Consider the following 12,625-nt stretch of genomic DNA (forward strand, 5'->3'; position numbering starts at 1 on the left):
CGGTGAGTCGCTCTCTGTTTCTTTGTCTTATTTTGTGTGTTTTCTGTGTCTTCTGCTGTCCATCCCGGATCACTTTTACTAGAGAAGCACTGTTAAACATCGGTCAGTCTTCTTCTGGTATTTTCTCTCCTGTTCTCTCTGATTCAGACTGTTTGTCGGAGATTTTAGCCGGAGCGGCGGTGCTATACAAGCTAGCGCGACGGCGGCGACGCGGAAAACGAGCGGGAGCCCTCGTAAAGCTGAGGCAGAGAGGGTTCCGTTCTGCCCTACCGTCAATTCATCTGGCGAATGTCCGCTCCCTGGCGAACAAGATGGACGAACTGCTGCTCCTCACTTCAAGGAACACGGACTTCAGCAGATCCGCCGCGCTGTGTTTTGTTGAGACGTGGCTTAGCGAACGAACCCCCCACCACGCCATGGAGTTAGCTGGGTTTCGGCTAACGCGTGCAGATCGCAGCGCGGAGCTCTCCGGAAAATCAAAGGGAGGTGGTCTCTGTTTCTACATTAATGAACGTTGGTGTACCGATGTCATGGTGTTGAAAGAGTTTTGCAGCCCTCTCCTAGAAACACTTTTCATAAACTGCCGGCCGTTCTATTCACCACGGGAGTTCTCCTCGATCGTCATGGCGGCTGTTTACATCCCACCACACGCACGTGCGAGTGAAGCCACGCAGATGCTGGCTGACCAGGTGACAGACATGGAGAAACTTCTACCAAATTCACTAATCATTGTTCTGGGTGATCTTAACAGGGCGAACCTCGCACACAAACTCCCCAGATACAGACAGCACATAACGTGTCCCACCAGAGGGGCACAGACACTGGACCACTGCTACACCGTAATTAAGGATGCATACCACTCTGTGGCTTGTGCAGCTTTAGGACTCTCGGACCACTGTCTAGTTCATCTGATCCCTGCCTACAGACAGAAACTAAAAACTAAAAGCCTGTGGTGAGGACTGTCAGGAAGTGGACATTGGAGTCAAGGCAGGACCTCCGAGCCTGCTTTGACTGCACCGATTGGAGTGTTTTTGAAGCTGCAAATTCAGACTTGCATGAACTCACTGACACTGTCACATCATACATCAGTTTTTGTGAGGATCTGTGTGTGCAGACTAAGACCTTCTGCACGTACAACAACGACAAACCTTGGTTTACACCGAACCTTAGGAGGCTGCGCAAAGTCAAGGAGGAGGCCTACAGGAGCGGCGACCGGGACCTGTTCAAGCAGACCAGAAACACACTGAACCGAGAGGTCAGGAAAGCCAGGAGGTGTTACGGGGAGAGCCTGGAGAGACACCTCTCTGCCAATCCTGATCCCTCAACAGTGTGGAAAGGCCTGCAGAGCATCACGGGCTTCAAGAAACGAACCCCCCGTCCTGTGGAGAGCCCAAGGCTCGCTGACCAGCTAAACAGGTTCTACTGCAGGTTTGATCGGTCCTCCCACACAACGGGACCTCCTGCAGCACAATCCACACAATCCACATACTCACCTCCCCCCACAACTGCTCTGTCCACACCTCCATCACCGTGGTCACCGACTCTCTCTCTTGCAGAGGCCGCGCCCGCACTCCAGATTCGCGAGGAGGAAGTGCGCCAGATGTTCCGGAGACAAAAGATCAGGAAGGCACCGGGCCCAGACGGCGTGTCACCTTCCTGCTTGAAAGTCTGCGCTGAGCAGCTGGCGCCCACCTTTGCACGGATCTTCAACCGTTCCCTGGAGCTGTGTGAGGTGCCCTCGTGTTTCAAGAGCTCCACCATCGTACCAGTGGCCAAGAAGCCCGCCATCACAGGTACGAATGACTATAGACCTGTTGCACTGACATCTGTGGTCATGAAATCTTTCGAGAGGTTAGTACTGAACCACCTGAAGGATGTCACGGGCCCCCTGCTGGACCCCCTCCAGTTTGCCTACCAGGCAAATAGGTCGGTGGATGATGCGGTCAACATGGGACTGCACTACATCCTGCAACACCTGGACACCCCAGGAAAGTACGCCAGGATCCTGTTTGTGAACTTCAGCTCGGCGTTCCACACCATCGCTCCTGACATCCTCCAACAGAAGCTCATCCAGCTTGCGGTGCCTGCCTCCACCTGTCAGTGGATCACCAGCTTCCTGACCAACAGGAGACAGCGTGTGAGGCTGGGGAGCATCACATCTGACACCCTGACCACCAACACTGGAGCCCCTCAGGGATGCGTCCTTGTTGGAAATGATATACTTTTTATCATTGGATTCTATGTATCTACTTTTGTGTGCAAGACTCTCCGCAGTATGTGACCATCTAGCCTTGTGAAAATGATTTGGGGGCATATGGCCGGCTAATGACTGGAGTCATTAGCCGCGCTATACAATAAGCCCCATAGTTAGCTAGACATGTTCAGATCATGAGATTGTCATGGGATGGCTGAAGCAGACAGAGGTCTCATTTAAGTTGAAGTCATGAGTACGACACCGGGATGTATTCCCAGGGCCACTAAAGACTACGTTTTTGTTAAGCTAATAGTCATGAGACGTCCATACTGCTCCGTCCACGAGAGTTTGTTCTGTGGTAATGAGATATAACTATGGAATGTATTTCCTGCCTGTGAACCTACCCGATCATGTACACTTGCCCAATTGTTTCTTTCTCAATAAAAAGCTCGGCAAAACTCAGAGCAGAGCGCGAATCTCAGCCACACTTGCTGTGTCTGGGATGCGCCCTTCTGCGCAGGAGAAAACGCTAAGCCAAGAAAGACCTACCGTCTCCGAGATTGATTTCAGATAAATGTTGTCAACCCAACATTTTTGGGGGCTCGTCCGGGATTTCCTGAAAATCTGCTCGCTGATCCGAAGAGTGTTGAAGACGCCGAATCCGTGCACGGCAGAGGTCACAGGACGCCTGAAGGAAAGCCCTGGGGAACAATGTTCATCCACCAGGCCGGCGTCCGGTTCAGCACCTCTCGGCAGCGAGGATTGACGGAAACTTCAAAAGAAATCTCTCAGAGACTCGGTGAGACCTCTTTGTTGGCTGCGTGGTTGGGGTATTTTAGTCCCCAGAAAAAGGGTACCTGGGTAAGGACGGCGGAGTCCTTGTTGTGAATTCCAAGTGATAGAAATTCGGTCTACAGATGGAACTTGTAGACGGAAATACACCTCGTTGTGTTAAGAAAATTCCGCGGTGTGAATGTGTGTGAATGGTAGCACGTATCACTCGCTATTGTGCTGCATGTAACATGGTGGGAAGAAATGGCAAATTTCTGTGGAATTCCTCACCAGAAAACTGGTCAAAGCAGGAATTACCACAGAAAGTTGTTATTGCACTAAAGAAACATTCCATCTTTAGAAATCCCTATGATTTAAATGTTGAACTAAATTGATTACAATGGGGGGCCGTCAAAGTGTTACTGACAATGTATCAGGGGATGAGAAGTATACGTTAAATAAGTTACCAAACTTGAGGCCGCAAGTATGATTGTCAGACAATGAAGCTATAGTGCGTAGGCGCACTGTTAGGCGTGGCTCAAGAAGAGGAGCCTGAGGCAGAAGCTCCTTCTGCTCCTATGCAAAACATGCATCTAATTTAAAAGACCTGAATAATAGCAAAATATATTATGGTCAGTCAATAAGAACTCCTACCAAACAAGAAGCATGACCAAGGCTGTTAAATTTCCCCAAAGTATAAATGACGCTGATGTATGCGAATGATACAGTTGTCAAACCTTATTGAAAGGCCAGTAATGTGAGAAAAAATAAATAAAAATAGTAAAACCAAAACATCAAATAGAGGAAGACGTTTGCACAGCATTGTTTGTTGATGTTGTTTGTGCACTGTGTTTTGTTGTGGGCCTTTGTGTTGTCCTTGTGTTCTCTGTGTGTTTATGTGTGTCTATGTGTTAAAATTTTGAAATTGGCTAAAATAGTGTGCAAGGAAAGTTACTAGACTGGGGTCTATTCGATTTGCACTGCAAGAAAAAATAAAATAAAAAAGGAGACATTGAAACTGGAAAATGCATTTTTTGGAGAAATTGGTGTAAAGACAGGCGAAAAAGATGAATAAATATTTAGGAGATGCAACAGAATGATGTTCGAGCAGAATTGAATCAGTTGAAACATGTAGAACTTAGAGGTGAAATATGAATTTTGTAAAATTTTGCAGAAATTTTAATCAATCTTTTATTGGCCAAGTTTGAGCATGCCATAGCATTACAAAGAAGTAATAATTTAACGTGAAAATATGAATTTCTTAATTTTGCAATTTCGGGAATGTTTAAAAACGTTCCCAGTGTGATTTAAATGGGCTGAATGATGTGAATTTCAAACTGGGACAATGTAAAGGTGAAATGTAGAATTTGCCTGTAAGAATGAGTGGAAGGAAAATTGCCCTAAATCTGCAAATTTTTTGGAAATGAAAAGCTTATGGAATTAATTCAATGCAAGCATCTCTTGAGTGAATTTTTGGAATATGTCAAAATCGGAATGAGTGGGTTGTTTTACCAAGAACCTTGAGATAGGACAGATTCAAATGAGGACTGTGAATTAAAAATGATGTAGTATGACTGTGTGGACAGCTTGAAGAGAGCTTGAGGAGAGTGAGAACAGTGCATGCGTGCGTGCCTGTGTGTGTGTGCGCGTGTGTGAGATCCAAATGAGCAGGAATGAATGACAAGATACAGCTTGACTGGTTGACGTTGTTGGAGACCACTATGTGAAAAGTAGTAGAACAACTTTGAAGAAAGAATGATTTTGAGCATATTTAATGCTAAGAAAAGAAAATAGGCCTTATTTCACAGTGGTTGACTGATTATCATGAATTGAATGGCTCGTTTTAGGCTTTCATCTAAAAGTCAAGTCAAGTTTATTTGTATAGCCCTAAATCACAAACAGTCTCAAAGGGCTTCAAGTAGACAAAAGTTCAAGTTTTCGTCTACAATGATGATAATTGCTTTTGAAACAAAGGAAGTGTAAGGATGAGATTCCTTTCTCCTCATGCAGCATTTAGGCCAGAGAGGAAGTGAAGTCAAGTAACAGAAGTTAGGATGGGTAAAAACCAGAAGTAAACTATCTTGGTTTACTCTCAGCGAAAGGGAGAGCAGGTAACAGGTTATATTAGACACACCACGACCTGCCACGAAGAACAACTGATGTTTTTTTTTGTCATTACAGCTGAGCTTGGGCTCCATGCTATGCTGAAATTGCTAAGCCACTAACAGGAGTGGCTCATGGACAGCCGTTAGCAGTCAAAGATACATTCGCGTGGACACCAAAAGTAGAAGAAGGATTGACAAGATTGAAAATGATATTAGTTCAAACAACAAAGGGTGTGATAATGGATAAGGTGCTATTGACGATGTCAATAACAAAACTGTTTTGCCAAAATGACTTTTAAGGCAATGCCTGTTGTGTCACTTATGTGACAACAGGGGGGAGATGAGTTATTAGTTACCTATTAGTTACCTTTGGTTTAGATTCTTGAAAAAAAAATTTTTTTTTAAGCATGTCCTGTTTGTGTGAAACATGATCCACACAGGAACCTAAAAGAAACTCTATATGAAAATTCGAAGATTCGAATAGTGGAGCCTAACAGGAACATGGAAAAAGTGAACAGCTGAGAAATGGCCTTCGATGTACTGGCAGTGAATTATAAATTCAGGACAGTTCAGTAATATCTGTAAAGTGAGCATAACACCATTAATACTGAGGTCAAAATAGATATGATACTAGGCAAAATTTGGAAACTAGATCAGAAATTGAAGGCTCAAATCAGGAAAGGTGGAAAGGTAATAGAGAGAATGGCATAAAATCAAAGTTAGGAAAACAAAAGATAGATAGTGGCCTGAAAATAGGAGGAGTTTCTGGAAATTACAGTATAATTGAGAGAAATAACAGTTAAGACTTGCAATTTAAGTTTAGGGTAATCTGTCAATTTAAAATGGTTCAAATGAGGTCCATCACAATACATCCGAGCGCTCATGAAAGAAAGGCGCTGTTCTTCTCAGGTAGATTAGATTATTGATAATAGTAGAATTTGAAGTTTGATTAACAGAAGGCACTATGGAATTTATGTCAAATTGGAAGATGATATTTAAGTTTGGTATCCCAGTCTGTTTTTTCAGTATCCATCAGTGACTCTGAAACTCGATCCCGAGACTCCACCGACAGCTGAGAACATCAAGAAAAATGGTGCATGGCTCTAAGGCACCTTTGACCTTTGCAAGAGCAAAGAAGGACTATATTTGTGCTTGGGGGGAGCACAACGCCCTGGAGGAGAACGACATCCTCGGAGGCGGAGTACAAAGAGTGAAGGAGCTCACAAGATGAGAATGGACTCAGTTGAAAATGGACTCATCCAAGAGTGAGGGATGAGTTGACTCTGAGACTACAACCAAAGATAACAACCTGACAATGAGGTGCGGCGAAAGACACACAAGACCTGAAAGATGCACCAAGCTGCTGAGACGTTATCAAACTTGGTGGAGCTTGGGTCAGAGTGGATGGAAGCTTGCTTGGGCACTGAGTTTGACACAACTGAGGAGTCTTGCTAAAAGATAAACAAATAAGGAACAAATTGTGTAGTGTTACGAAGAAAGAAAAAGTATCATAGTCAGAGGATAAATTTGGATGAAACAGATAGGCTAAAATTGTAAGAGATAAGAGTAGAATCACATTTAGCCCATCCAGCTTAACAATTAGACATTTAGTCATTAACAGTTCGGAGAAGGAAAAATAGGGCATTAGGATCTACTAGGATGCAGTCAAAAGGTGATTAGATTATTCAATGGAGGTAATTAATAAAGTAGAAGTTAATCACACCTCATAGGGAAATTCTGGTGTCAAAACAAAAAGTTTGATAAGATCAAGGAATAACAGCCATGAAAACTTTTGACAGTTAAGAATAACACTGCATGAGACTCACACCAAGTGACAGTGAACGCGATGACAAATGTGATAGGACTCGGAAAACAAATGCCTTAACATGGCAAAGTGAAAATAATGTAGTGGAGTAGACTGTTGGAGGAAGACTTTTGAGTATCTTTACCCAGGTGCTCGATCAGAACGATGGATTAGGACAAGATTATTTAAGGACCTACTGAGGCTGCTTCTTTCCCCATGCTCACCCATGAACATGCTCAGCAGTACAAATGACTGAATTTTTAGGCATTTAATTGGCAATTTTACAGTAAAGGTCCGGTACGAATGTACGAAATATTCACTTGGGAAGGACATCCAGAAATGAAGGGTTTACCGTTAATATTCGCTGATTGCCTGTTCACTTACACATACTAAATTTGTTTGTTGTTGTATGAGTGATAGATGCAAATGAATTGGCGCTTGTGTGGTTACGAATATGTGTGTGTGTGTGTGTGTGTGTTGAGGGCAGTATGAAAGGCCAAAGTATTTTGTAGTTGGTATGAAAGGGTCACAGTTGAGGGTAAGATTCCTCTCACCTGAGACGGGAACACCCAAGTGTGATGACTAACAGCCGATGGTTAATCAAAGGCACCATGAACAACAAAAATAGTTCATGGAGAAGGCCGAATTCAGCAACACGGATGGACAAGACAGGACTGATATCGAACACTAGGACGATGGACATATGACATGACGAACCTGAACTCACCCGACAAGGTGACAGACTATGTAGATGACAACCATACATATGGAACTTAAGCTTGCTTGTGGCAAGTGCGAGCTTGGCTTTGTTTCTGTGTGTCACTTGACTTATTGCAGCGTCAACCGACAGCCAAGGAGCAGATTGCTGGTTGTTTTATAACTTGTATTACTTTTGCAGGTTGTCGATTGCAGTCTTGGAAAGTTTATGTTGAATTCACGTGAAAATGTTAACCCTAACCCTTTTGATTTTTATGATGATTGATGATTTTCAGGACGGAATCCCCGTGCGCCATGATTCATTGTGTGTCTATTTTCATTTAGTAGATACTCGATGCCTGTGTAGTTTTGTGAGCACAAGTGTCCGTTGTTGGTATTGCCGAGTGTGAGGTGCACAGTCAATTTTCAGGAACTTGGGGATGACGATCCTGGATGACTGCAAGGTTCGACAGGACTGGCTGCAAGACGTGATGATGTGGTAGGACGTTTGCCGGTTCCTTTTTAAATGCCTAATGACACATTGGGCGAATGTGTTAAAGGGGGGTGGAGTTACGTTTGAGTGCGTAAGTAGATACATATAAAATTTAATTGTGACATTCAATGCTTTTTTGGATTCACTTGTTTTGGAGGCTTTAACAGGACGTGCCAGAATTCAACAGGCAGCAGTCACAGGAGAAATCGTGCGAGACTGACAGCACGATGAGAAATAAGGAAGATAATTCATAACTCCTGGGGGGAGTGTTGTTGTTTGTTTGTTTGTTTGTTTTAGGTTCACGCGGGCCTCTGGATCGTAGGAGTAGATGCAGGGACGCTTGGAGGTTCTATTGAACAACGACCACCAATCATCCCCGTGCCCCAAACAACCACAAAGGAGAAGAATTGTTTGCTGACGACTGGTTATGGAGATGTCGATTACTAGGGAACTCCTGAACGCTGACCGGGGCCTGGGAAGAGACTCTGAGGACGGTGAAGTGGACATAAAGATCTTGGATGGACAGCAGGCCCTGGGCAGTGATCCCAGAACAATTCATCGACAGACACATACATATGCAAGGGGGGCAAAACTAAGAGCATTTCAACTTTGCAGTATGCTGTGATATTGTGTCAATATTATGTGCTTCATTACTTTATCAAACGACCACATGCGGCATTATTTTAATTAGTCACATGACTAAAAGGTTGACATCAGCATCTGCTGTCCAGAATATCATGTTGGCCCAGTGTGAACAAGAGGAGTGGGACCGCCTTGCGTAAATCGCCTACCTGTCTATTTTTCTTGACGATCCAGAACAAAATACATTCCATTATAACGAACATAGCCAAAGCCGGATGAAGGGCTGTAGTTCTGATAAACTCTGGAATGTAAACTTTCATGCTTTTTGATGGTACTATACTATATTGTGTAAGCATATACTCATTTATACACATATGTAGTTATTAGTTGATGTTTTGTTTTCCCATGAATTCCAATGTTAAAAACAGGAGGGAATGTTGGAAATGATATACTTTTTATCATTGGATTCTATGTATCTACTTTTGTGTGCAAGACTCTCCGCAGTATGTGACCATCTAGCCTTGTGAAAATGATTTGGGGGCATATGGCCGGCTAATGACTGGAGTCATTAGCCGCGCTATACAATAAGCCCCATAGTTAGCTAGACATGTTCAGATCATGAGATTGTCATGGGATGGCTGAAGCAGACAGAGGTCTCATTTAAGTTGAAGTCATGAGTACGACACCGGGATGTATTCCCAGGGCCACTAAAGACTACGTTTTTGTTAAGCTAATAGTCATGAGACGTCCATACTGCTCCGTCCATGAGAGTTTGTTCTGTGGTAATGAGATATAACTATGGAATGTATTTCCTGCCTGTGAACCTACCCGATCATGTACACTTGCCCAATTGTTTCTTTCTCAATAAAAAGCTCGGCAAAACTCAGAGCAGAGCGCGAATCTCAGCCACACTTGCTGTGTCTGGGATGCGCCCTTCTGCGCAGGAGAAAACGCTAAGCCAAGAAAGACCTACCGTCTCCGAGATTGATTTCAGATAAATGTTGTCAACCCAACAGTCCTCTCCCCACTGCTCTTCTCTTCTACACCAACGATTTCTCCGCAAGTGACTCTTCCGTGAAGCTCCTGAAGTATGCAGACGACACCACTCTCATCGGACTGATCCAGAACGGTGATGAGACTGCGTACAGACAGGAGGTGGAGCGGCTGGTCACTGGTGCAGCCAAAACCACCTGGACTTGAACCCGCTCAAGACCGTGGAGATGACAGTGGACTTCAGGCGAGGCCCTTCACCACTTTCACCCCTCACTATCCGCAGTAATACTATTCTCTCATCAGACACCTTCAAGTTCCTGGGAACCACAATCTCTCGGGACCTGAAATGGACCGGCCACATAGACTCTGTCCGGAAGAAGGCCCAGCAGAGGCTGTACTTCCTGAGACAGCTCAAGAAGTTCAACCTGCCACGGGAGCTGCTGAAGACCTTCTACACTGCCATCATCCAGTCTGTCCTCTGCACCTCCATCACTGTCTGGTTTGGATCGGCCTCCAAACAAGACAAGCACAGACTGCAACGGACAATAAGGACTGCAGAAAAGATAATTGGAATCAACCTCCCATCTATCCAAGACTTGTACCTGTCCAGGACCAGGAAACTTGCAAGTAACATCTCAACAGACCCTTCGCACCCAGGTTGCAGCCTGTTTGAACTACTCCCCTCCGGATGCCGTTATAGAGCTCTGTACACTAAAACCAGCAGACACAGAGACAGCTTCTTCCCCCAGGCTGTCGCTCTGATGAACTCACACCACTCTTAGAGTCTCAGAGTCATTACTGTGCAATAACATCCCGCTTGCCACACCTTTTTTGTCTACACTGTTTGTACTATGTGTCCTCTCTGCATCCATTGCAGCCTGGTCATCCTAGAAGAGGGACCCTCCCATCTGTGGTCTCTTCTCAAGGTTTCTCATTTCCCCTAGCTGGAGTTTTGAGTTTTTCCTTGCCCTCTTGGGAGTTTAAGATCAGGGGGTGTTTGAGAATATCTTTCGTTCTTCACATGTCCTGAGTGTTGTTGTTAGTCACCTAAATGTTGAACAGAGGCTGTGATTTACCGAAGTCAAATTCCTTGTTTGGCACGCTCAAACATGGCGAATAAAAAACTCTTGAATCTTGAATCTTGAATGTACAATCGTATTAATGTTATAAATTAATTCTACGAATGAAGGGGATCGGGGTACACACTTTAATAATACCAGGGGATTTAGGAGAATGTTATTTTATATTGATCGTTTATTTGGGCGATGTGAGGTTTTGAAAGATAGGGGGATTACGGAGAAAAGAGCCGCCAGGGTGATTGACAGGAGTTTACGAGTGTTTCCAGGGGGCGGGACTTAGGGGGATCGCAATTTACGTAGATGAATGTATTCCTAAATATATGATTGGATTTAAATTATGAATTCAATTTACATTTAAATGTTGCACGACTAAACCAATTAAACAGTACCGATAGGGTTTGCCGATATATATATTTTTTGGTGCTTATCAGTTAGATGTGGGTGCGTGATTGTATGACGAGAGCCGTCAGTTGCTTCGCTGAGGCTCTGGGGAGGAGGTGCTCGGCGGTAGGACGGTGACTCGGGGGAAGGGCACTGGGGAAGACCTTGTTTCCAGTTAATATGGAAGATTCTTCCGATTCTTTGAGAATATCAGGTGAAACTTTTTTAATCGTCAAGGCTAGGTTATGCTGTATTACGCTATGCTAGACTTTATTGAGATGGGATATGCGGGAGCATGCGAAGCAAAACTATACCAGGTTAGCCCTAAACTTTGTTTTACCAGACTTGTGGCATGCCATACAAAGGAATACAAAGGTTTTGTACGTAGGTTTAATGGTTGAACAAATCAGCACAACAAAAGGACTAAAAGACTGACCAATTGATTTATGCTGTCTGCGTTAAAGCTGGACAGTTGACTAGACAGATACTGAGATTTCGATTGAGGAGGTAGACACACTCCGGGGCTTGATCGACCCCGGTGGGGCCTCCCTTGGGCGAGGGTGTCTGGTGATAATGGCCGAAACACTCTGTGACCCCAAGGTCCACTACTGATGAGGTGTCTACAAAATTATGACGTTCAAATTACCCAGAACAACAATGTCGACTTAATGGGATCCCTTTTGAAGAAAGTGGTTGGTTGAGTATAGAAACAAGATATTGGGTCAAGAATGCTGCAAGGGTGGTAGACGTGATGTGGTCCAGGGATGGGGTGGCTTTCTTCTCTCGCGTCTCGCTGTTTTTACGTCTTGCTGGCTGGGGTCCTGGGGGGCGCCTCGGCTGCTCCGGTGGGGGGGGGGTTCTGGTTGAGGTGCGGTCTCGCTTCGCCGTCCTTCGTTCCGGAGTTTGTGCGACTCCGGTGCGGCGGGGTTTGCTGAGGGGGACATGCGTCGGCCTGTGCCCTCCGCTGCCTTCTGTCTGGCCGGCTGGGTCGGCGGACCCTTTGGGGAAGGTGTAGCGAGATAACCTTATAGACCTAGTCCTAACCCCTAATCCCTAAACCTAACCCCTAATCCCTAACCCCTAATCCCTAAACCTAACCCCTAATCCCTAAACCTAACCCCTAACCCTAATCCCTAACCTTAACCTCTAAAGAAAATGGTTGGTTGAATATAAAAACGAGATATTAGTTCAAAAATAGTTAAAAGGGAATAGACAAAGGTAATCCAAGGGTAGGACTTTAAATTAGTGTTTTTTTTCCCTCAGGTGACCAGATCGGGTAAATACAGTCAAAATCAAACATACAAGAAGCACAAACACGAGTTCAAGGTAAAAAAAATAACTTTATTAAGCCCTAAGTAGTCCGGGCCAACATGGCTGGCGCGTCCGCAATGGGTAGGATACTTTGGAGCCGGTTATGGGGGGCAGGTAAGGATAGAAGGACCGTGCCTTTGCTCCTCTCCTTCGGGGGAGGGACTTTTTAGCTGACCCTAACCCCTAACTTCTAAGGAAAACGGTTGGTTGAATATA

General features: G+C 44.7%; 1 long non-coding RNA gene across 1 annotated transcript; it reads left to right on the forward strand.

The window, feature by feature from the left end:
- The first annotated feature begins 682 nt into the window (after positions 1 to 682).
- On the forward strand, positions 683 to 9,613 carry LOC125993161 (uncharacterized). The gene is made up of 2 exons (XR_007490045.2): positions 683 to 1,255; positions 5,147 to 9,613. It is a non-coding gene; the product is annotated as an uncharacterized lncRNA (long non-coding RNA).
- The last annotated feature ends 3,012 nt before the right edge of the window (positions 9,614 to 12,625 follow it).

The sequence above is a fragment of the Syngnathus scovelli genome, unplaced genomic scaffold (assembly GCF_024217435.2).
Source record: "Syngnathus scovelli strain Florida unplaced genomic scaffold, RoL_Ssco_1.2 HiC_scaffold_27, whole genome shotgun sequence".
In the NCBI taxonomy this organism is placed as follows: Eukaryota; Metazoa; Chordata; class Actinopteri; order Syngnathiformes; family Syngnathidae; genus Syngnathus; species Syngnathus scovelli.